Below are 21,896 nucleotides of genomic sequence, written 5' to 3' on the forward strand. Positions count from 1 at the left end.
GCTTCTGCCAAGGACAGCACCTGCTAGCTTGTCTTCCCAGTTCAAACCAAGCTCAGAGAACAGATTTCTTAAGAAACTGCCACTTTCTTAAAATCCTGCTGGAAGTTGCTGGCCCGGCTGGTGCCTGAGCTGCTCTGTGCTGCAGCTCCGAGGGGAGTGGGCATGGGACAGGAGCAGCGCCGACCTTTGGTGCTGGAAACCACAGCAGTAACTGCTCCCCTCTGCAGGCCAGGGCAGGTGGGATGGGGGTGATGCTGCAGGGAACCATCCTGACGTGTGCCTCGACACATCTGTTTCGGCCGTGGCTGTGTTACAGTGGAGGTGGCTGGGTGACCCTGTGCATTAATTCTGGGCTGCTGCAGTGAAAGCTCATTTCTTCCCGTGCTCTGAGATGGGCAGGCAGCTCCAGGGGGAGATGGATAACCTGACTGAGAAATGCATTTTGCTTTCCTACGAAAGCTCAGAGCAAATAATGGTATCTTTATTTTTTATTTTCTTTTTTTCATCAGAATTCCAGGAGAAAACTAGGGCATGAGAATGTTATTAAAGAGGAAAATAAATAAATAAACAACCACAAGCCACCTGCTCCAATTTCTTTCTCTCTCATTGCTCTAGCTCTGGTTTTGGCTATATGTCACCCTCGTGGCTGTAGCAAGAGGTATTTCTAATAGTACAATAAGAGCCCTCAGCAGCAGAGCTGCACAAGCCACAGCCTGTTCATAGCCACATGTTTAGGTGGTTTCCCGTTGGGTGACCACTGAAGACCTGAACAGAAGAGTGGGAGATCAGGGACAGGTCCCTGCCTCCCATATTTTATTTGACAGCGTCATTTTCCAGATCCTTTTTCAACCAAACCCACAGAAGGACCCCGAGGCTCACTAATATCCTGAGCTTTTCCACATCACTGGTGGATAATGGGTTCTGTCATCAAGCTGCAGCCAAGCAGGGTCTTTGTAATGGGGCAGAGTGCTGTAAATCCCCGCTGAGCCCCAGCTGGCTGCTCCCACTTCCAGTCCCAGCCCAGGTGCCTGCAGCAGCTGCACTGGCTTCTGCAACACACCCAGACACCCAGGAGTCTCCCATTGCTCATTGGTTTAATTAATACAAATACAGTGTGCTTGATCCTGTACTCTGCAGGCAGTGCTGGATCAGGGGAAGGAATTGTCAGCTGATATTGGTCAAAAAAATGGGCTGATGGTACTTTGGTTTTGGCTGGCTTTTGCTATAATAAATGTCTTTATCCTCATCATGCCAACAGACCAGGATCCAGGTTAACACACACTTAATTGACCCTGGCTCATTACCTGCTTACATGGGGAAATAGCAACAGATTTAGAATATGTAATTAAATACCGAAATTTGGTAGCAAGTTAATTAACATATAACATTGCCTTCCCTAACAAACACTTCTTAAGACAGGGTAGGCAAGGCAACATTAATTGTAATAATTATTTAGGATTTAAACAGATAATAGGTACAGCTGCTAACATTAAAACCCAATTATGCCAAGCACTTTAATGATGTAAGAAAAAAAATGAAGGGTGGTGGGAAGTACAAGGTGGGAGAGTGGCTTTGGTCTCCCTGAGACCTTTATAAGGAACCAGTCTGTAGGGTGGTTGTGATGCTGCCTCACTTTGCTTGTATGGAGGATGGCTGTTGGGTCTTCATGTGGTCTCTGCAAGAGACGGAGATCTACTCAAGGTAGGATTTAAGTGTTTTTCTTGTGTCTGTATTTGTATTATTTCTTTATTGCTGGCCATGTAATGTTCTTTGGTGTCTGTACTGTTCAGGTATGTCAGGTAGCGTACAGCCCTGCTCCAAAACATGGGGACATCTCTCCTGCATGTTGAACCTGTGGGAATGTTGTGTAACTGCAGAGCTCTTGTGTTGTTGGGTCTCTGTGGGGCTTGGTCGGGTATGTTTAGGGTACTTAGGTTGACTCTTAGGGCTTGTGTGATGGTAGGTTGGGATCCTTCAGAGTTCTCCCTAATGCAGTTTGGTCCTGCTGCTAGGATAGGCCCTGTGTTCTGGCTTTGGTTTAGTTTCCTCAAGGACTTGGAAAATATGTCATCTTTTTGATCCACATTTGGAAGGCTTTCAAGGCCCCAGGTTTTGAAGATGCATCATAGTTTTTTATATGATTTTAATGGGAGCAAACATACCTGAGAGGTTTTATTTTATGAAGAAGCTGCCATTTGGAAAAACAATAACTTCATGTTTTGAATTCCTCAAGACCGTGCTTGTTTCTAGGTCCTAAAGTCAATATTTGTACCTCACCCTAAAAAAAGCAGGAATACTTTATGTAAAGACAGTAAAAGATCATGTTGCTGCTAAGACTGACATCTCTGCCCCAGTAGCTGGCCTCTACCTGTCCCCTTCCCTTTGGCTTCCATTATAGTGGTTGGAAATCCATCTGCTTTTGCTCCTCTAGTCATGGTAGAGCAGGGCTCTCCTGGCAATTTTTCCCCAGCAGAGCTCCAGTGCTTTTAACTTTCAGGAGAGTCACTACCCCAGGTCTGGATATACAGGGGATGCTCTAAATCTATGCCTAAATCTACTTATGCTCTTGAAAAGCACAATGGCAAAGAAAATAACACAGCACAAGATTTTAATGTGTTATTAAGGGCTGGTATAAATTACAGAGTATCATTGAGACAAAACATTAAATAATAGATATAATACAGTGGCAGCTTTAGGAAGACAAATTGTCACAGAAGCTATAAATAAAAGGAGTTTGTGGAATGCTGGCACTGTCCCAAGGAGCGGCTCTGCTGCTCAGCCATGGAACAGCAATATTTATGTCCCTCAGTCTGTGGATTGGGAGCACTTCTGCTGGAGGAAGCCTGCTCCCTGCCACACAGGCTGGTGGCATTGAAAGAGAGGAAGGAGCAGGCAGCAGCTCCCAGACTGGTGCTTGGTTGTGCCCTGGTGGTGGCTCTGTCCCCTTGGGAGTGGGGTCAAAGGGGACTAGAGGGTAAGGAAACAGCTTGCAGGCTGTCTCTGCCCTGGCTGATAGCAGTTTGCTGTTCCTTGTTGTTTAAAAAAAAAAAAAATAGCTGGGGTCTGTGTGCAGTCCTCACAGCTTGTACTGAAGGTGTTACATGGCAGCTAACAAAGCAGCACGCCATCGATTCCCAGCCCTACCTAAACCTGTGGCTGCTGCTCCGTTCATCGTGTACCTTGTACAACCAGAGGCGAAAGCAGGGCTGTGCAGGGGTATCTCAAGCAGTTGATTCTTGTCAGTGCATTAGGATGCTTGTGTTTGTGCTACCTGCTTGCTGCCCATCTTGTTCAGGCATCAGGGAGCTGCGTAAGCTCCGCATTCCTTTTCTCTGTATAAATAAATGCTGCTTTCTCCAGGCACCAGTGGTCCTGTGCTAAGGATCACGTTGGACAGGGTGTGCAGGTATTTCTGCACCAGAGTCACAGCTTGGCAAATGCTTTGCCTGTGTGACTTGAAGTGGTTTCTGTGTTGTGCCTTATTTTGAGCTAGTTAAGCAGTCACAGCTGAGGTATTTGGCTGTGAAGTGGGTGTACGAACAGCCCGTGTCTTGCACATATGCACAGGAGCCATGTGGCTGTGGCAGCCCTGAGTTCAGGAGGCTTCTCAGAGGTGCTGCTGTACTCCTGTGCCTTGTTCTCATCATAAATTCTTGGTGGCGCTTGATCTTAAATGTGAACAGACCCTGAACACACAGACTGGCTTGCAGACCCAAACCCCGTGTCCCATTTCCGTGTTGATGGGACAGAAGACAACATTGTTGAGTGTTTACCAGAGTTGATGCTGCTTTGGAGCAACATTGCTTCTGTGTAGACGGCTGCTTCTACAGCATTGGCAGCCTTTTTTTTTTTTTTTTACTGAAAGTGCTATGAAAGAGGATCTGTTAGATATTAGGAGAACTTTGTGAGACCCTCCTGCTGGTCTGGACAGCCTTTCCCTGCATCACCCTTGACTTGACAAGGGTTTCTCTGTTTCTTGGAAGCATGTAGGGAAGGTAACTGGTCCAATGCAGAAAACTGAACTGCACTGCTGCAGGCTTACCTGTATCACTGCTCCTTGGTGAGGCAGGTACCAGGAGCAAAAAGTTGAGGCACTCTGCCCCAAAGAACAAGAGCAGACTGGACAAGCAGAAGAGAACATGTTGACTAGCCTGGATCCCTGGCTGACTTCTGAGCGTTGTCCTCTGTGTCCAATAGAGTTCCTCACATTGAGGTTGCACACTAGCTGTTTTCTTGTAAAAAAAAAAAAAAAAAAAGAATGGCAGCCCATCAGGAACCTCTGGCTGTTTTTCGTATCATAATGAAGCTTGGACTCTGCCCATGCAAGACAATGAAGTGCAATATTTCAGGCTGTAAAATCCATCTGTTTGAGCACACAGAGTCTTTCCATGGCATGGAATTGCTTGTGCTTTCCATTTATATTTAAATTCATGCCTGTGGAGATCCTTCCTTTGCCAAAGCAGCAGAGCCTCTAGCTGCTGGAATGAGGAAATAGCTGCATGCAAGCACTTTTCAGAGCTGAGATCAGTGGTACAGATGATGGATGCATCAAGCTTCTTCTGCACCTGGAGGAATGCAGATAGTTTAGTCACTGCTGTCACTTTTAAGGCTTGCACCAAACCTTGCAAAATCCTTCTAAGACTGCAGGAAATTCAGGGGCAAACCACTGGTATAAAGTGGTCATGGCAAGGTGCTCATGGAAGTTGCTGTGAGTTGACCTGGGAATGACGTGCTTTTTCTGTTCTTGTTGTATTAATGCCTGGGAGGTTACCATGAGGCACTAAAAGCTGATTTATTCACAGCCACTGTATATAGGCAGCCTTGGTTTGACACCTTCAACTTGTTAGCATTGCATACAACAGATACAGGGCATTGAGCCACACCAGCTGTAGGACTCAGCCAGGAAGGGCCTAGTGATGTAGTCAGTAAAAAATAGAGGATAAATGGGATGGACTTGCTGGGAATTGGGTATACAGGGTCTTGGACCACAGCTCATATGAAGGTTCATGCTTTAGCTTATTCATTGGTGATATTCCCCTTCCACGCCACACTGATTTTCCATTGAGCAGTGGTTTGTTGTGTCTGTGTTTACCTTTAAGGCAAACACACCGAAAAATTGTCCTTAATGCTTCTTAATCTGAAGTCTTCTGCATTAAGCATTGCCAACATCTTAGGGAAACTTGTGTCTACAGCTCCCAGTGGTGCAGGCTGGTATTTGACTTGCCATAGGTGGAAGGTTAAATTCAGATCTCATACTTTTGTCAAAAACCACCAAGGCCTTTCAATCATGCAGGAAAGAGATTCATCAACAGGCAGACAAGTAGGAAAAGAAAATGTGTGGATGTTTTCACATGTGCAGAAGCAATCAGCAAGAAAAGATTGTAACAGCTGTAATGTACTTAAAGGAGCAAACTCAGAGGGAACAAACTGAAAATCCCTGTGTGGCCACCAGATTGGCCTGACAGTGTGAAAAACAAAACCACACTTTTCAGCAGCGTTTTATGAGTAGAGGCTGCAAGAGAAAGCAGGAAAGCATTGATGCTGGTTCAAGCTGCTTTCACATTTGCAGAACTCTGCTGTTCAGTGACATTTCTTGTGGGTTCTACATGGGTGCAGGAATGGAGAGAGGCATGAGGGTGGCCTTGAAGTAAAACCTTTCTTTGGCTTGGTGGGAAAGGGAGGCTCAGCCTGCCAGTGTGGGTTGTGTGGCTTTTTTTTTTTATCCCTGGTATGGTGCATCTGAACCCTTTGCTCCACTTCTTCAGCCGATGCTTTGGTGGCTCTTCCCTCTCCACTGGTGTTGCCATAGGATGTTAAATCTGCCCTGAGAACCCCACCAGTGACCAGGGGATTGGAGCCTGCAGGGTGGCTGGGTGTGAGTTCAGGAGGGCTGGGGTCTGGAGGGTGAGAAACCAATTCAGCTGCTTTAATGCAGCAGAACACACAACTCTCACTGAACCAGGAAGGTAGCATCACACGGAGACTTCTCTCCTTAGCAATTACTTGGTTCTGATGATCTGTTAGGGCTACAAAGCTAAGGCCTGAACACATCACTTCTCAGTCCTTGCCAGTAATTATCTCTCATAAGCACTGAAGTGGTGGAGGAGCACTTAGTGCAGAACAAGGAGAAGAGCTTTCACTTGCTCTTTTGATCTTCTGGTCAGAGATGGACTGGCTGCCAGGCAGGAGGGGCTGGAGGCAGCTTACAGCGTTGATGCTAGGGGTAGGCCTTAAGAGGAGCAGCTTTTGTGTGCAAATCTATCAAGATTAGAATAATAAAAACAATTTTTTTTTGTTCTATGTCAGAGTAAAAGGAGTGTGATTTCTCTCCAGTGTTCAAATGGAGGTATAGCTCAAGCTATGATAAGCAGCCAGAGGAGTGAGGAGACCCTTCAGTTACAGCTTGGTTGGGGGTGCTTGAAGCAGGGGATGAGACTGCTTCAGGCAACAAAATTGAAGCCTTGTCTTGTCCCCTTCTGCCCCATATGACACTCACAAGCCCTGTGCTAGAAGCAGCTAATGTGGGTGATCTGGTTTATGCTTCAGTGAAGCTGATAGCTAAGCTCCTTTGGGCACCTGGGGCCACGCTGTCTTGAGGTCTCAGCCTCCTACCCTGCTGCCTGGGTGCAGCATGATGTTGTGCCAGGCTGGGGTGGGACTCTTCAAGCAGAGGTTCCTCAGGCTCTTGCCAAGGCAGGAAACTGTCTCTTCAGCTTCTCTCAAGCTGAAGTAACTGCAGGAAAAATAAAACCAGAAGACGGTATTTCTAAACCCTTTATTTTGCTAGGATAGCACAAGACAGATGTGTCTGGGTGCATTCTGGTTGCTGTTACTGTTTTCCATTCTCAATGGTTTGCAGTGAGGGTGTTTCAGAGAAACCCATCCAGCTCCTGCTCCCAGCACAGCACTTCCTGGGAAGGGGAAAGTCTCTTCTCTGCTGGGGGAAAAGCATAGAGAAATAGGGAATTTCAGTGGCCAGGACTCCTTAAAAATAGTTCGACTTCCCTCTCATACCTCCAACTGTTTACATCTCTGGAGTATGAGGACACTTGTAGTGGGAGGTCTGGTTTCTCCTGTTAAATCTCACAACAGTACCTCATTTTTGACAAGGAACTGCCACTGCCTGTATGGCACCCAACATAACATAGGCTGTCTTGAAACTACTGCAATATTGAAATGAAATAACATCATTGGTAAAGGAAAGTTTACTCATGTCAATTAAATTTAGTTCTATTTACTTTAATGAGTTTAACCTAATGGTGAATGTCATGTGTTTCCATTTGTGGGTAAAGTATCCTATAGGGAAGAGGAGATTTGCTTGTTGTGAGCCAGAGTGCCAAATGATTCATGGCACCTGATAAGCACAGAAATTATGCAACTGGCTTATGAGACTAATCAGGTGCTTCACAAGAGCTGCTGGCAAACGTTGATGTGGGTTTGGATACTTATTCATAAGTCAGCACTGATAACTGTCATGAAACAGATGCAATCAGTAAAGGAGAAGAAATTTAATTGCTGCTTAATTTAGTGTTTGAGGCTTAAAGTAGCATTTGCGGAAGAGTGTGGAGGAGAATATTGCCCTGTGGATTGCAGCAGCAGCACTGAATTGGTGCCAGTGTTAGCCGTCAGATGTAAAATAGGAATGCACGTACCTCAGATGGCTGGGGCTGCTCTCAATGCATAAATGGCAAAGCAGTCCTTGAGAAATTAGGGGAGAGGTGCCAATGTCAGGGGGTGAGGAACCCAGATGAGAAGCAGGTCTGAGATAGCAATTGCTCTGATTTCTCACTGTAGTATTTCATGGTCAAAAACAAAAATCCTTCTGGCAAAGCTGCTAATGCTCACAAAATGAAGTGACTTCAGTAAGGACCTCCCAGGCTCAATGAGAGATAGCTGGGCACAAACACTGAAGTGTAGTTAAAGCTTCGTATCTTCAAAAGGTTCCTTGCAGAAGCTTCTCCATTACTGGCCGTATGGTTGCAGAACTCTGCTACAGAGTCACCCGAGTGTGAAATAAACAGCGAAGTGTTGGCAAAACAGCACAACACACAAGCTTTGGGGATGTCATATTCACCCTGATGCACGTGCTGACAGCCTCCTGTCACTGCCTGCTGACAAGTTCTCTCTTACGGCTCCATGTACTGAAGCTCCTTGGATCAGACCAAACGGGATCTACAAAGAGCTTTCTCAAGAGAAAATCCTTGTCACAAGCCCCACGTTCTCCTCTCATGTTGCCTCTTTCAGTCATCGGTGGCAAGTCAGCTTTGTGCAGGAGCTGAGAGCTGTGATCAAAGGGGTCTGGTGAGCTGGGGGAGGCACCTCGTGCTTGGGTGGCAGATCAGAGGGCTGTGCCACCTGGCACCCAGCTCCCTTTGTATCTTCTGTTTACTTCAGGGAAAATAGATGAGGAATGTGAAGGCTCAGAAGGCAAAATAAGTGGAACAAAACCTCAGATGAAGTTAAAGTTTGTGATCATGGAGAGGAGTCAGGTGTTTTCCCCTCTATCTGCAAGCGGTTCAGGCAGGAATCGTCCTGACTCATCCTGCTCACAGGGCAGCAGCAATAGTTCATGACTGGCTGGGTGGAGGAAGGATGCATTTGAATGTTTGGTTAAGGAAGGCATTGAGGAAGGGATATTTTGATTTATTGCTGATTGAGCAAGAGATGAAAATCAGGCCTTTCCTGTAACAGATGCTTCCAAACCTCTGGCCGTGAGGCTACTAATTCATGTTTCTTGATGATTCTTCTGCAAATATTCTGCATTTATCTTTACTGTTAGTATTTCTGTTGTCTAAAGACAGATGATCTGTCTGCATAGAGAACCTCTCTAAATTTTTCCTATTAAATATATACAATATATTGCTACTGAAATACTTGCAGACAAATTTCATGCATTTTTGGTCAGTGGTTTTGTTTCTAAAGAAGTTACTTTCAATATTCAATTACCGAAATGCTTAACTTTCCATCTTGAAATGACTCTCAAAATTGTGCAACTTTTTTTAAGAAGTAACTAAAAGAGCTTAAAATCACTTGGATGTGTCCTTTAGAAAGGTATGTTCCTTTTGATCATTAACTTCTGATTCTTTGAGTGACTTTAAAATTGATCCTTTCTTTCCAGATCAAGATAGATTTTATTTCAAAATTCTTAAAGCCTGGAATGATTGCTTTTGGCCAGTTCTCACATAGAGCACAGAGATGACTTGCAAATGCCTGCAGAGGCCATGGAGGAAGGCAGACAGAGGAGACAGGCAGGAGGAAAATGGGGGTGAATCATGGGGAGGCATAGGGCTGTATCCAGCCTTTTGATTTCCTTCTCAGAACTGACTGCTGAATCATTTCAGGCCTGATCTGACGTTCTGTAGCAGCCGAGCATTGCGGTTTTATGTAAGCAGCATCTTGAAAAAAATGCAGTGCTTGTGTTCCTAGGATGTGGGAGCACTAGGACGTGATGTACCTGGGCTGTAAGACCCTCTATGGGTTCAGTGCTGCTGGGAGCTGGCTGGGGGTTGCAGGTCTGCCTGTCCTAGGGGTGCAGAAGTAGGGGACAGCGTCTTCAGTGGCTTTTTTTGCAGTGATGCCCACTTTTACTTAGCAGGAAGCAAGCTCTGTTGTCCAGAGGATTGCTCCCCCTTGGTGCTTGGTCTGGGCCCCCCTTGCTGCCTTTAACTGTGTCCTTGTAGGGCTGCTCAAACTGAAGCCACTTGCTGGGATGGATTCAGAGCTTGTGCTGATGCACATGGGTTTATTTTTAAAGCCATGGATGTTTGTAATTATCTTGAGTGTGAACACATGCTTTCTCCTTGTGAAAGGAAAGCACTAGCCCTTAATGAGATTTATTCTTTCAAGCCTGAAATAAATTAAACATGGCAGCATGAGGTTTTTCTGCAGCAATGCAGTGAAGCTGTAAATATTTCTAAAATGATCTAATTCTCTTATACTTTTCTCCAGGCAGTAGCGCTTAAAAGCATTTCCCTTTAAAGGCTCCTTCTCCACCCAAATTCCTTTTCTGTGTTGTTACCTGTGTATTCTGGTCATCTCTTGGTAAAAATCTGAGTTGTTTGCCCTGCCCCGGAAATGTAATGAAGCAAGATAAAGGGGAAACCTGAGGCCAGAGCCAAGAGAGGAGCTGCATGATGGCTTTGGGGGTGACAGTTGATTCCAGCCTGAAACTGCTCTTGTGCACATGGTCTCAGGCAGCATGTTCTGGAGACTGAACAGTGTTGTTTTTTTTTTTTTGCCTGCATTTTCAGGATTTCAGGCTGTGGAGGACCTCGTGCTGCTGCTCCAGCTCTCATCAAGCTCGAGCTGGCATGACTCTGCTCAGGGGGGTGGTGGAAGGGCTTGGGCAGGGGGCTGAGGGTTGGCCATGGCTAGTGTCCCAACTCCAGGGACTCCTGTGCCAGCCTGGGTGAATCAGGCATCAAACTGGTCTGGTTTCTGGTCAGTAAACTGGTTAAATGCTCTCCTGCCCCTGCTTCAGACTGCTCTGGCTGTAAGCTCCTTGGGGAAGGGCCTGGTACCACAAACCAGTGACATGCTGGGAAGGTGACAGGGAAGATAAATGCAGGCCTGTGAGGCACTGAGAGCTGGGCTTGGATTTTCCCTCCAAGTCAGGAAGGCACCCAGCTGTTTGCACATCTGGGGGCCGTGTATGTGGTTAGATGGGATGTTCCTTCTTGTACATGAAATAGCTGGGAGATAATTGGATCTGCTCTAGTGCGCTCTGCCTTCCTGCTAAAAAAAAAAAAAAAATCTTGTGCTGTAGTGTCCTCAGGCCTAGGCTCTAGTTAATAAAAGCTTGAGTTTTCTGAGAAGTAGCCATAACTCAGGGCTTGAGTGCTCACCATGGCTCTGAGGGGCAGAGATGCTCCCTGTGAGCAGCAGAAACAGCTGAGGTCCAAAGCAGTGTCAGAAAACTTCTTGTTGTGAGAGGAAAAAAAAAAAAAGATACCACACTTTGAGGAACCTCACAGGCCTTTTTTAAAAACAAGTAACTAATTACAGGATGTTGGAACCGTTTGCATTCTAGTGTTGGTTTTGATTTTTTCCTTGTTCTACTACTTACTTTGAGGTCAAAGGAAAAAATAATCACACCCTTTTTTCTTGATATTTTGTACCAAAGTAACACTGTTAAGTGGGGTCATGGTTTCTCTCACTTTCGAACCAATTTGCTTCAACAAATTTCAAGAGACGTTTAGGGTCAATATTTCCTTCATGGTGTTTGCTGTGTAGCAAAGCAAGACCAAGTAGTGGTGGCAGGCTGGGGTCAGACTTCTGTGGCTGCATCTGTGCCTGGACAGCTGTGGGCTCTGCCCTTCCTTGGCCAGCCAGAGCCCACCTGTCCTGCTGCATTGGGTGGATGGCTCCAGCATCTTTTTTTTTTGCATTTTATCTGCCTTTTGCTGGAAGAACCTTTTTTTTTTTTTTTTTAATTTAAGACTTGCTTTCTTCTAGGCACCCCAAACTCCCTGTGAGCCTTTTCAATTAGGCTTGTCCCTGCTTGCTCACAGCCCCTTTCTCCTGGCTGACCCCTTGTCTGCCCAGCTCAGGGCTCACCTCATATCCAAATTTGCTTCTTCCTCTAGGCCAGGTGAAATCCTCTGAGGCTGTCACTCAAAGGGATTTGTGGCTTTTTGGAGACAGCCCTGCTGACTGGAGGCCAGGTCTACCTGGGTCCCTCCAAATCGGGGTTGAGCTGTGGTAAGGGTAAGGCTTGCTGGAAACTGCACTGTGCTGACAAAGAATCTTTATAATTTGTTTGGGGCTTTTTTTGCAAACAGTTGTTAATAATCTGGCAGTCAATTTCCATTTAAATGGAGGCATTAACCTCGGGAGCCCCACAGAGGCTGGCTGGAGTGGGAAGTTAAATACCAGCCTTACCGTGCACTGTTTTAACCTGCTGTGTAGCTGGAGGTAAATAAATTCTGATACCTCTTAATGAGTCATTTTCCTCTGTGATGCTGTTGTCCTGCTCCCCTCTCAAGCACGAGAGAAGGGCTTAGTGTGCCCTCGGTGCCCTTATTTCCTTGTACTTTCTTCACCCTGGGCCTCAAAATTTCAGCCAGAAGTGCTGCAGGCTGCAATGCTGCAGTGGTGGCATGCCGGGGCAGGAGAGTTGCTGTGCCAAAAACTTGCAAAACACAGCAAGCACCCCAGGATACTCAGTGCTCAAGCCCAACCAAGTGAGGCAAGCACAGATACGGAGCAAAAGGTATCAAAAGAAGGGAATTGCAGGAGCTGCCTCATTTTTGTCGTCTTTCCTTTTCCACTCGAGATTCTCTTGCTCTGTAGGCTGGGGACATGCTGGTGGTCTGGCTGACCCCAGTAATCCCTCCCAGCCATATATCTTGGGGCTCTGAGATCCTGCCAGCCCAGCACCCCTCTGCCATGAGGAGCTTGTCCCACAGAGGCATCAGATGTGGCTCTGTGGGGCTGCAGCATCTGCAAGGGGCAGGCTGTGCTCGGTGTATGCTGACAGCTCCCTAATGGCAAATCCCACAACACCAAGTAACGCAGACCAGTGTCTCCACTTGGGCTCATCTGTGCTCAAGGGAGCTTGCCAGTCTCCTTTGAATCCTTTGACAGATGTTTTCTAAAAATAAGGCTGTAACTGGAGCCAGCTGCTTGCCCTTTCCATTGGTTTTCTCATTCCAATCAAATTTGTTTTCCTTTGGCACAAGTTTTCATCCCAAAACCACTGGCTTCCCTGCCATGGAGGCCATGTAAGGAATTAGCAGACCACTGAGAAGATGACTCCAATCTACATGGTTGCTTCCAACTGCAGAATTAGCTAGGGGGTGTTCGGGGTTTCAGTGAGGGAAGGGCAAGTTTTTTCCTTTGTCTTGCAGTAGTTGTTGCCTGCTTTGGCCATAGGGGAGCAGTGTCTTCAGGGGGAAACAGCCTTCAGGCTGCCAAGGTAGCAGTGTAAAGCTCTCTTCTCATCCCTGCAGCCCTATGCAAGCTGCCTGGGGGGAACGAAGCTGCTCCAGCTGCTTGTGAATTCTTGGCATGGCTGTGTTGTCTGCAGAGGTTTGAGACAGCCCTTTCCAAAATCTGTGCTCTTAACCCAAAGTCTTGTAGCCAGGGTCCTGAGGCGGTGCCAGACCCTTGGTGCCTGTAATGGATGGCATCTCAACATGGGCTTGAGGGCTGGCAGGCAGGACAACGCATGCTCTGCTGGGACAGCCCAGGGAGGAGCATGCCCCAGGGTTTGCAGAGAAGTTCCTGTTCTGAGATGTCAGTGATGTATTTGAGAACTCTCAGGACGTTCTTGCTGCAGGGAGCTGAGCTGCCCATTGTTTTCTTTTGATGTGAAGAGAAGTGACTAGGTTAAATATAGTCAGGGGAGCCATTGCTGTAATTACGACATTACTTGAGTCAGTAAGACGCAATGATCTGCTTACCTGGGAAGTTATGATGGCTGTTATTTTTACTGCAGGAGCACTCAGAGGCCCTGATGCATGAGGAGTTATGCAAAGCCAAAAGACAGCCAGCCTCCAGGAACCAATGGTCTCTCCTCAGAAATGCTGTTGGTACCTCTGCCTGCTGCAGGGTGGCTCTTGCATGATCCTGCTCCAGGCTGGAGAGCAGGAATGGGGGACTGGTGAAGCTCTAAGTGTTGGGTGTTACACCCTGGCCTCCTCAGCTTGCACCTTGTGTCCTGAGCTGTGGAGTGCAAGCATGTGTGTAGGACCCCAAATGCTGTGAAACATCAGGTCCCAGGTTATTTCCATGTGGTCTTCAGGGGGCTGCTAAAGTTGGATCCTCTTGTTCTGAACTGTCTCGCGCTTCTGTCTGCACCTGGCAATGCTTTGCTGCTCCATTAGCGCAAATGATCAGCTAGGTATTGGCACTTTGCCCCTGTGGACTGTAATTCCGATTTTTATTGGGTTTATAGATTGCTAATTAGTCACTCATTGTTACAGAGATTAAAATTTTTCTTTCAGCACCTGTCCTTGTTGACTCAGCTTATTTGAAGTCAGTGTGCATCAGCTTAGCAGATGGGCTGCCTTTTGATATCAGCAGCACTCCCTTGTCACCCATCCTGCAAATCTTCAGCCAGGGATGGTCGGGGCAGCCTGCAGGGTATGTGGGCACCCTTGTGGGGTGCTCTTTGCCATGGCACTGTCACACAGGTGTCACAAAGCATAGGGAAGTAAGGAGGACGGGAACTGGGATTTCAGTCTCTTCTGGGAAGAATTCATTTTAGAAACAAGTTTGTGAGCCTTCAAGAGCAAGTCTGTTTTCAGCATATGGGAAATGGTCTGAGACTAGGTTGTGTTTAAAGAGCAGGTTGCAAAGAGGGGAAGGTACAGAACCTTTCTTACCCTTGGGTGATGCTGGTAAAAGGCATTTCACAAAGACGTTCTGGGGTTGAAAGCTGACTTACGGACAAAACCAAAACTTCAGTAGAATTTTTTTTCTGGAACACTTAAAACTGTTATCTGAGAATCTCAATCTTGGAGAGTGCCATTACAGCTAAATGTCAGCTTTTCCCTTCCTAGGCTTTGAAAGTGCTTTTCTGCCTGTGCTTGCCATGTAGGCTGTGCAAGCCTCCTAATCTCCATCTTGTCAGCAGTCCTTCCCTGCCCAGGAGGGTGAGAAGGACTTGCTTTATGGTCCTCGTGAGTCAGAAACAACTTCATCCTGTCACCTCTGGTCACTTCTGTTCATCCCTGCAAACCAGTGGATGAGTGGATGCCTAATAGAAACCTTCCCTTGCATCAGGAAAGTGCTCTCATCTAAATAGGAAAGGGTCTTCTGGGCTACAATTAAGTGTGAAGGAAGGTAGGCAGAGGGAAATCTCCAGGAGAGTAGAGGCAGCGTTGTGTGCTGACATCTACTGTATTGATCTTTTTAAGTGGGGCACTGTCAATTCTTAATTTTCAAACAAATATTCAGAGGTTCAGTTTAAGCCTTGGGAACTCAGCATGCAGCATTGTCTGTGGCATTGTAAACTCTGTCAGGTAGAAAGATTTTGGCAGGAAACCTTTTAAAACACCAAAACTCCTGAACTGAAATTCTCAGAGGTAGGATTTTTTTAAACTTTCCCAGAACAAAAAGAAGCTTTGAGGTTGGAGCTGAGGACAAAACAGGCAGGAATGTGTGAAGAATTAATGGTCTTGACAGTGCTCCAGTCTCTCCCAGCTGCAAGTCTCAGTGCTCTTCTGCCTTTTAAGCCTTTACAGCCACTGTGGGTGGGGACAAATTAAAGCCACTTGGATATGAGGCCAGCAGCATTAGGAGCTGTTGTACCACATGCTTACCTCAGGAGATTCCTTGCTGGCTCTCATGCTGTTGTCCTGCCCATTTCAGAGAAAATCAAGGCAATGCAAACTCAAGTGGGACATGAGACCTTTCTTAAAACTCTGGGGGGTCTCAGGGACATAGCTGGGGGCTTCTTCCATGGGATTGAGCTCTACTGATGGGTTTAACCACTTGTTTCCAAATGCTGGGGTAGCAGGTAAGTTGAAGCAGGTCATATCCACAAATAATTGGTCTCACTCCAGTTTCAAAACAAATCCGTCAGTCCCAGGGACCTTTTTTTGTGCTCCTTGTGGTTGCCTCATCATTACAAATGCCCACTCAGTGGCTGGCTCAAAACCAATATTACATGAAAAAATAGATTATTTTCTGCTAACAATCCCTGAAACAAACTACTTGCTACTATCAGCCCCAAGCCTACATGATGCAATTAAATGGGACTGTGGCAGTTGGTCTTGTATAGAAGTCCCATTCATCCTCTGGGAACAGGAAGATCTAATTTTATTAGATTCATTATCCTTTCTTCAGGAATTAATAGCTCCTGAGACTGTTGGCCTAATGTGCCCGATTTTATGTTGTAATTCAACAGCGTCATGAAAACTGCTGGCTTTATCCAACCAATCCACTAGCCCTTCTCACCTGGTAGTGAGGATGCTGTGTGTGCATCCAGAGCTGCCCTGTAGCTTCTCTGGTGTGCTGCTGTGGACCAGATTCAACGCAGACCTGTCCTGTGGGGTAGCAAATTTAACTTTTTTTTTTTTTTCAGTGCCCTGTAAGACAGCATGCTTTGCAGCTAAAGAAAGCAGGGCAGATGAAAGGGCTGTCGTGCTTTGCATGGAGGACACAAAAGGAGCAGTTTCCTTATGAATTTCCAGGCTATTGAATGATGTAGAGGAAATGTCTGTAGCTGCTATATGATACGATGTTTGCTGGCTGCTGATAAAACAGGAGGTCATTTCACCATTTGTGGGAGTTTTTCTGGGCTGAAACTGCACTGACTGAAGCTTCTGGAGCTTTCTTTCCCCTTACTGAAGATGTATGGGAGGGCACTTGATATCTAACTGCATATTTTAGGTATCTTAGGGGTGTATTCACATTGTTTTCTACCATGTTTAATTGCTTTTGAAATAGGGGGGAGGGATCTGTTATTGACTGAGGAATCCCAGTTCTAAATAAAGAACTAAATTTGTAACTCTTGCAGTGTCTGTAATTGCCTTCCAGACAAAGCAAGGTCAGGGGTGAGAACACCTTTGCTGGGGAGAAGAAAGGACATACAGATAAATATCTCTTCCTCTTAAGTGAGTATATATCAGCTGAGCACTAGGTAACGTGATCTGGGACGGGAGGACTGCCTTGGGGCTTGGTTTCTTCCAGGGGAAGGGTCTCTGCCTCTGCAGTAGCAGCACTGAAGCTTGCTTGTGGCTGGGATGAGTTTTTGGTCCACGACTGCCAAAGGTAACTGATGCTCATCTGTGGTGAGCTGCTCTTGCTGACCTCCACTTCCCATGCATTTCACAGCCACTTTATTAAAAATAAGCCCTCAGCTAGTGATATGGATTGAAACTGAAAGATGCTTTTCAGGGATGACTGCATCCCTGCCTGGCCATTAGGAGAGAGCTGTCCCCAAGTGCACATCTTGTTGTGGGAGGAGGAGGAACCTTCTCCGTGAGGGGTTGCTAGCACCTGTGGGGAGCAGGCCTCAGTGCTGAGAGGGGACATCAAGGGCTTCTGTGTTACTCAGGGTTGGTTTTCAGCAAGTTCTCTTGCTATTTTAGAGCTGAGAGACAATGTTGGTGAACGAAGATCCTGTTGTGCTAAGGATGAAGAGGCAGCTCTGTCCCCACCAAAAGTGGCACTCATGCTATAGGATGATGAGTGCAGGCCAGAGGTGTCAGGTCACAGCCAGCCTTCAGCTAAGTGTCCACAGCAGCACATCTGTTCTGTGTGCACGGGCTTTGCCAAATAGTCTTCATTTCCCTGTGTTGTTTCCAGTGCTTCTACAAAGGAGTTAGTGTGAGGGAAGATCTTGCCTGGGCCCTGGATTTGTGGTGGTCTCTGCTTGGTACAGCTTCCTCAGCCATGGTACGAGCTGGGAGCCTGATGGATCTGCTGGCTGGTATAAGACAAGGTCTTGCGATGGTTGCCTGAGATGGGAGAGGGAAGGAGCATCCTCCCCAACCAGGGAGCTGTGCCTGATGAGTCACAGGCCAGGGGAGCAAGGCTTTAAGGCAGAGTAATGCAATGAAGTGATTAAAAAGAAACAGTAGAAATAACCATCAGTGAAGATGAATAAACTTTAATGTCTGAAAGGACTGTTACATCATCTAGGTTGCTCTGTGTCATGTGGGCTATATAGCATGAGATTTGAGCCCTGTCCTGAGCTCAGTGCAGGTCTGTCTCCAGATCTCAGCAGCAGAAGAACGCACAGCTTCTTTGGGCAGCCTTCTCCATGGGCTGAGTGCCCTGGTGAAAATGAGTCCCTTTTTCTCTTCTGAGTTTGTCTAATTCCACTGTCCAGCCACTGCTTTGTCTTCTGAGAGAAGAGCAACATGTACACTGCCTGAAACGGGTCCTTGCCATGCTGTTGTAGGGAGATGGCTTTGCATTGTTGCTCTAAAGTGCTTCCCCAAATTTAACTGTGCAACTTGAGGGGATGCTGTGCAGGTAACAAGCAGCTGTGTTGGACAGCACATTACTGCAATATCGCCTTCCTGCACCCGTGCTAATGCCCAAGTAGTGGTCCTCGTGGCCCTGCAGCATTCAGCAGCCGGCTCAGGGGGGATTTGCTGAGCTGCAGTGGGGGGTTCCGGGCTGATGTGCCCCGGGGTGGGGGCTGCAGCCGCCGGGTGGCACTGCTGCCCTGCTCAGCCGCTGGCGGAGCTGCGGTGATCCGGGAGGTAAAAGGGATGATGGAGCCTGACATGGCGCTCCTGCTGGCTTCTTGCTGCTCTTGTGCTGGTCTCCTCCAGCCTTAGGAAAAGAGGCGTGTGTAATTGCGGGTGTCCTATAGCAAGGAACAATACAGGACACCTTCATCTCCATATGACAAGGAGGCTGTGCCACTTTCCCAACCTCTCTGATAGAAAGGAGATTGGCCACCCTGCAATATACAGGGGAAGGTTGAGAGCAGGAGGTGCCCTCATCCAAAGTAGAAGGCTCCCACTGAGCGCCCTGTTACTATTTTTAAATCCCAAGATAGACTGGGACTGGATTGTCGATTCCTCAAGCCCTTCGGTGAGACCAGTCCCTTTCTTATAGAGGCTTCACAGAAGCACCCTGAAGCAGTTGGTGGCTGCTTTGTCTCCAGCCTCATCTCACCATTCTTTGTAAGACTACTTTGTGGATCTTGCTGCAAGGATGCCAATGTGCTGTTCCTACCAGCATCTCTCAGCAGTGGAGGGACAGCACAGGAAACAGCCCAGGCAAGATGGGGGTGCTGTGGGAGGAAAACATCTCTGAGCTGTCTTGGCACAGGGAAGAGGTTGGCTGGGATAATTAAATTCCAGCTGGAGTTGTGAGAAATCAGTGTTCTTTGGGGATATAGGTCTGATTCTGGATTCTTGTGTTTAGTTCCAGTATTTCCATTACCTCTTCAACCTCTATGTGGTGAGCAAGCACACCAGTGCTATGGGTTTGTCTCTGACATATATAAATTGACCAAAAAAAAAAAAACTATTGCTGCTGTTCCTGTGCCTGCACCATGTACCTGGTTTGACATCTTGTAGTCAAGCTGAATGGTTATTTCTGCTTCCAGCCCTTGCAGTCTTGGGTGTACTGAGATGGCCTCAGACCCTGTGATCTTTTTTGCTTTGTGCTGGGTGGTCAGGGGAGATATCTGCAAGGACTGGGCTTAGCTTTTTGCTCCCTTTTGGAATCTGAGCTTTTAAATGTGAAATGGTGAAGTGAGAAACACTAGGTGGAAGATCTGCAAGGAGAACGAGAAATGATGCCTTTATGGATGGTGCTCAGAAAGTTTTCAGGTTCTCCTTCTCCTGGATTCAGTTTTGCATCTCCTCCACAGCACAGATGCAGCCGGAGGATCTTAGGCCCTGGGAGACAGAAGAGTGCTGACAAGAGGCCAGAGACAGTTCACAAGAAGAGAGAAATGGATAGAAAAACTTTGTGTGAGATCAGCAAATGAAAAGTCAACCACTTGACCTTCTCTGAACTTATTTTAAATCTATCAGGCATGGAGAAAATTGAGACCATAACTCAGGATGCTCCTGTTGGTCGCATTGCCATTTCCATTACTCTGGGCTGTTTGTCTTAATTGAGATGGAGCCTATCCTATGACTAATTGTCAGGTCACACTGGCTCTAAATTAAAGAGTATATTTTTACTTTTTAACAACTTGGAAGTCCAGTTACTGGCACGTTTCCTCCAGAAGTCTGTCCTTTCCCAGGCAAGCTAACTATAGTGTCCAAGTTCAGACTAACCTACATTTTTTATTATAAGGCTGATCATGTTCCCATAGTGCCTACACATGAAATGGCACAAGTGGGTGCCTGCATGTTGTTCTTTGGCCTTGGGAGTTCACAACATGGATGAAGGCAAGAAAACTGCTTCCTGCTCAAACAAGCTCGCATAGGTTCATCAGGAGCAGGCCATGCCAGTCCAACCAGTTTGCTTCCCTGTGGATGAACTGGAGGATGCTTTGGGAGAAAACGTGGAGTGATACAGCAGAGAAAACTGCCTGAAGGCCAGAAGGGGAAGGAGTGACAGGGCAGCAGGGGAATGGGGGGTGCGGGGAGGGAGGGGGACACGGGACGGGCTGCAGCAGCTCCCATGCCCCATGAGGCAGCCAGGTGGTGGTACAGAGGTCAGAAGCAGACTGGGAGAGGCATGGGCTTATCCTTCTGTGCTGGCCAGTACTTCTGGTGTCTGCACGGCTACACTCACCTGACTAATGGGGGAGAGTTACAGGAATGCTCAGAGGGCTGGAAAGTATGATGGGAGATCAAGTAAAATGTGGTTTAGTCTAGAGAGGAGAAGACAGAGTAGATGTGATACCTTTTCACACACCTGAAGGCTACATCAAAGGAGGAATGAGATTCTCCACGCTTATGGTGGTCAGTGCCAAGCCCTCTCTGTGGGGCACTAGTACAGCCTCAGTGCTCTGATGGCTTTCATGATGGTTGTAGGAACTAGATGCATTTTAAACTTAGCATACTCTGTCCAGCTGAAGGAACTGTGAATTTCCTTAGAAACTTGGCTCTAAATGTAACACAGGCTGAACTGAAGTTACCATGGATCTGCTGGGTGTTCGTGCCTAGGACATGGCTGCGAGGCTTGGAGCACAGAGCATGTCTCAGTCCCAGTGACATTACTTATTAGTTGTCTCATTAATCAAGTAAGCCTGCCATCCCAGGGCTGCAGGGAGTTCTTGTCACACAGGATGCTGTCAGGGCTTTGTCATCTCCAGGCACCTATGAAACACAACTCCCTCGGCCTCTCTTGCTCCAGCACCAACTGATGAATGGCCTCTGGGTCCCATCTGAGCTGGAGGAGCCATGGAGCACAACTGGAGCCTGCTGGGGCTCCCATGTCCTTCTCCTGTGTGGTGATGTCCACCAGAGGTTGTTGCTCACCAGGTGAGGCCCTGGAGTGGGAAACCCACTGAGAGAGGTCCAAGAAGTTGTTGGGGTTGCAGCCATATGGAAGACATGAACACCTCCATGGTGAAATGAAAGCAATGAAAGAGCAGAGCTCCATCATCAGGAGCAGGCAGGGCAGCAAAGTGGGAATGCAGCATGTGTGTGAGTAACATGTACTGCTAGCCCTACAGTAAGCAGCTTCTAAAGGGGGAAAAAAATTGGAAGACATTAGATTGTGTTGATAAACTAAGTTTGGGCCTCAAGATGTCTTTAAAAAGACCAGTGAGTACATGTCTAGTCAGATGAAGGGCAGTGGACAGGGAAAAGCTGCTTAGAATGGTAAGGGACCGGTTAATCAAGTGATATGGATTATTCAGTTCAGTAAACAAACATAATGGCCTCTCGGTTCCTGTGGTGGCATCCTCATTCCTCTGTGGATTTGTCCTCCACGCTGCTTTCTGGGGTGTTGGAGAAAACAGCAGGGCTGAGCAGTGGGAAGCTGTTAGCATAGAGGGGGCTTGAGCGGGGCCTGAACCAAGCTGCAGGATAAAAGAAAACGTGCTTCCTTCCCATGTTTTATAATGTATGCGTGTGCTGGGGTAGGCCTCCAATAAAGCAGTACTCCAGATCCTCTTCATCTGCAACTGAAAGCCTGCAGGCATCTGGTTTGCTGAGGGGTGTTCAGTTAGTGCTGGGCAGAAGCTGGAGCTCTGTGATCTCTGAGCCTCTCACAAGTAGGCAAGGAATTCTCCTGCAGAAAGGTTGCCAGAGAGCCTGCACTGGGTAGCTGGAAATATTTTCCAGCCCTCTGATTGCTGTGTTACTGTCCACTGTACTATGAACTGGGTTGGAGAAGCACTCCCTTTGGAGCAGTGGGCATGACAGGGTCCTGCAAGTGACCACACTGCTCGGGGTGTCCCAGGAGCTGTCAGTGTGCTTCCAACACCAAGATCCTGCTAGGCAGAGCTCTGGGATCTGTGCCTGCACTTCTTTCAGATTTCAGCCCACTCTTGACCCACTCAAACAGCAGCAAGTTCC

At 47.2% G+C, this 21,896-nt stretch overlaps 1 long non-coding RNA gene across 1 annotated transcript; it reads left to right on the top strand.

Annotated features, from left to right (window-relative positions):
* The first annotated feature begins 1,156 nt into the window (after positions 1–1,156).
* LOC137843721 (uncharacterized) lies at positions 1,157–19,614 on the top strand. Its single transcript, XR_011089640.1, has 3 exons — positions 1,157–1,701; positions 16,486–16,562; positions 19,286–19,614. It is a non-coding gene; the product is annotated as an uncharacterized lncRNA (long non-coding RNA).
* The last annotated feature ends 2,282 nt before the right edge of the window (positions 19,615–21,896 follow it).

Source organism: Anas acuta, chromosome 23 (assembly GCF_963932015.1).
Source record: "Anas acuta chromosome 23, bAnaAcu1.1, whole genome shotgun sequence".
Classification (NCBI taxonomy): domain Eukaryota; kingdom Metazoa; phylum Chordata; class Aves; order Anseriformes; family Anatidae; genus Anas; species Anas acuta.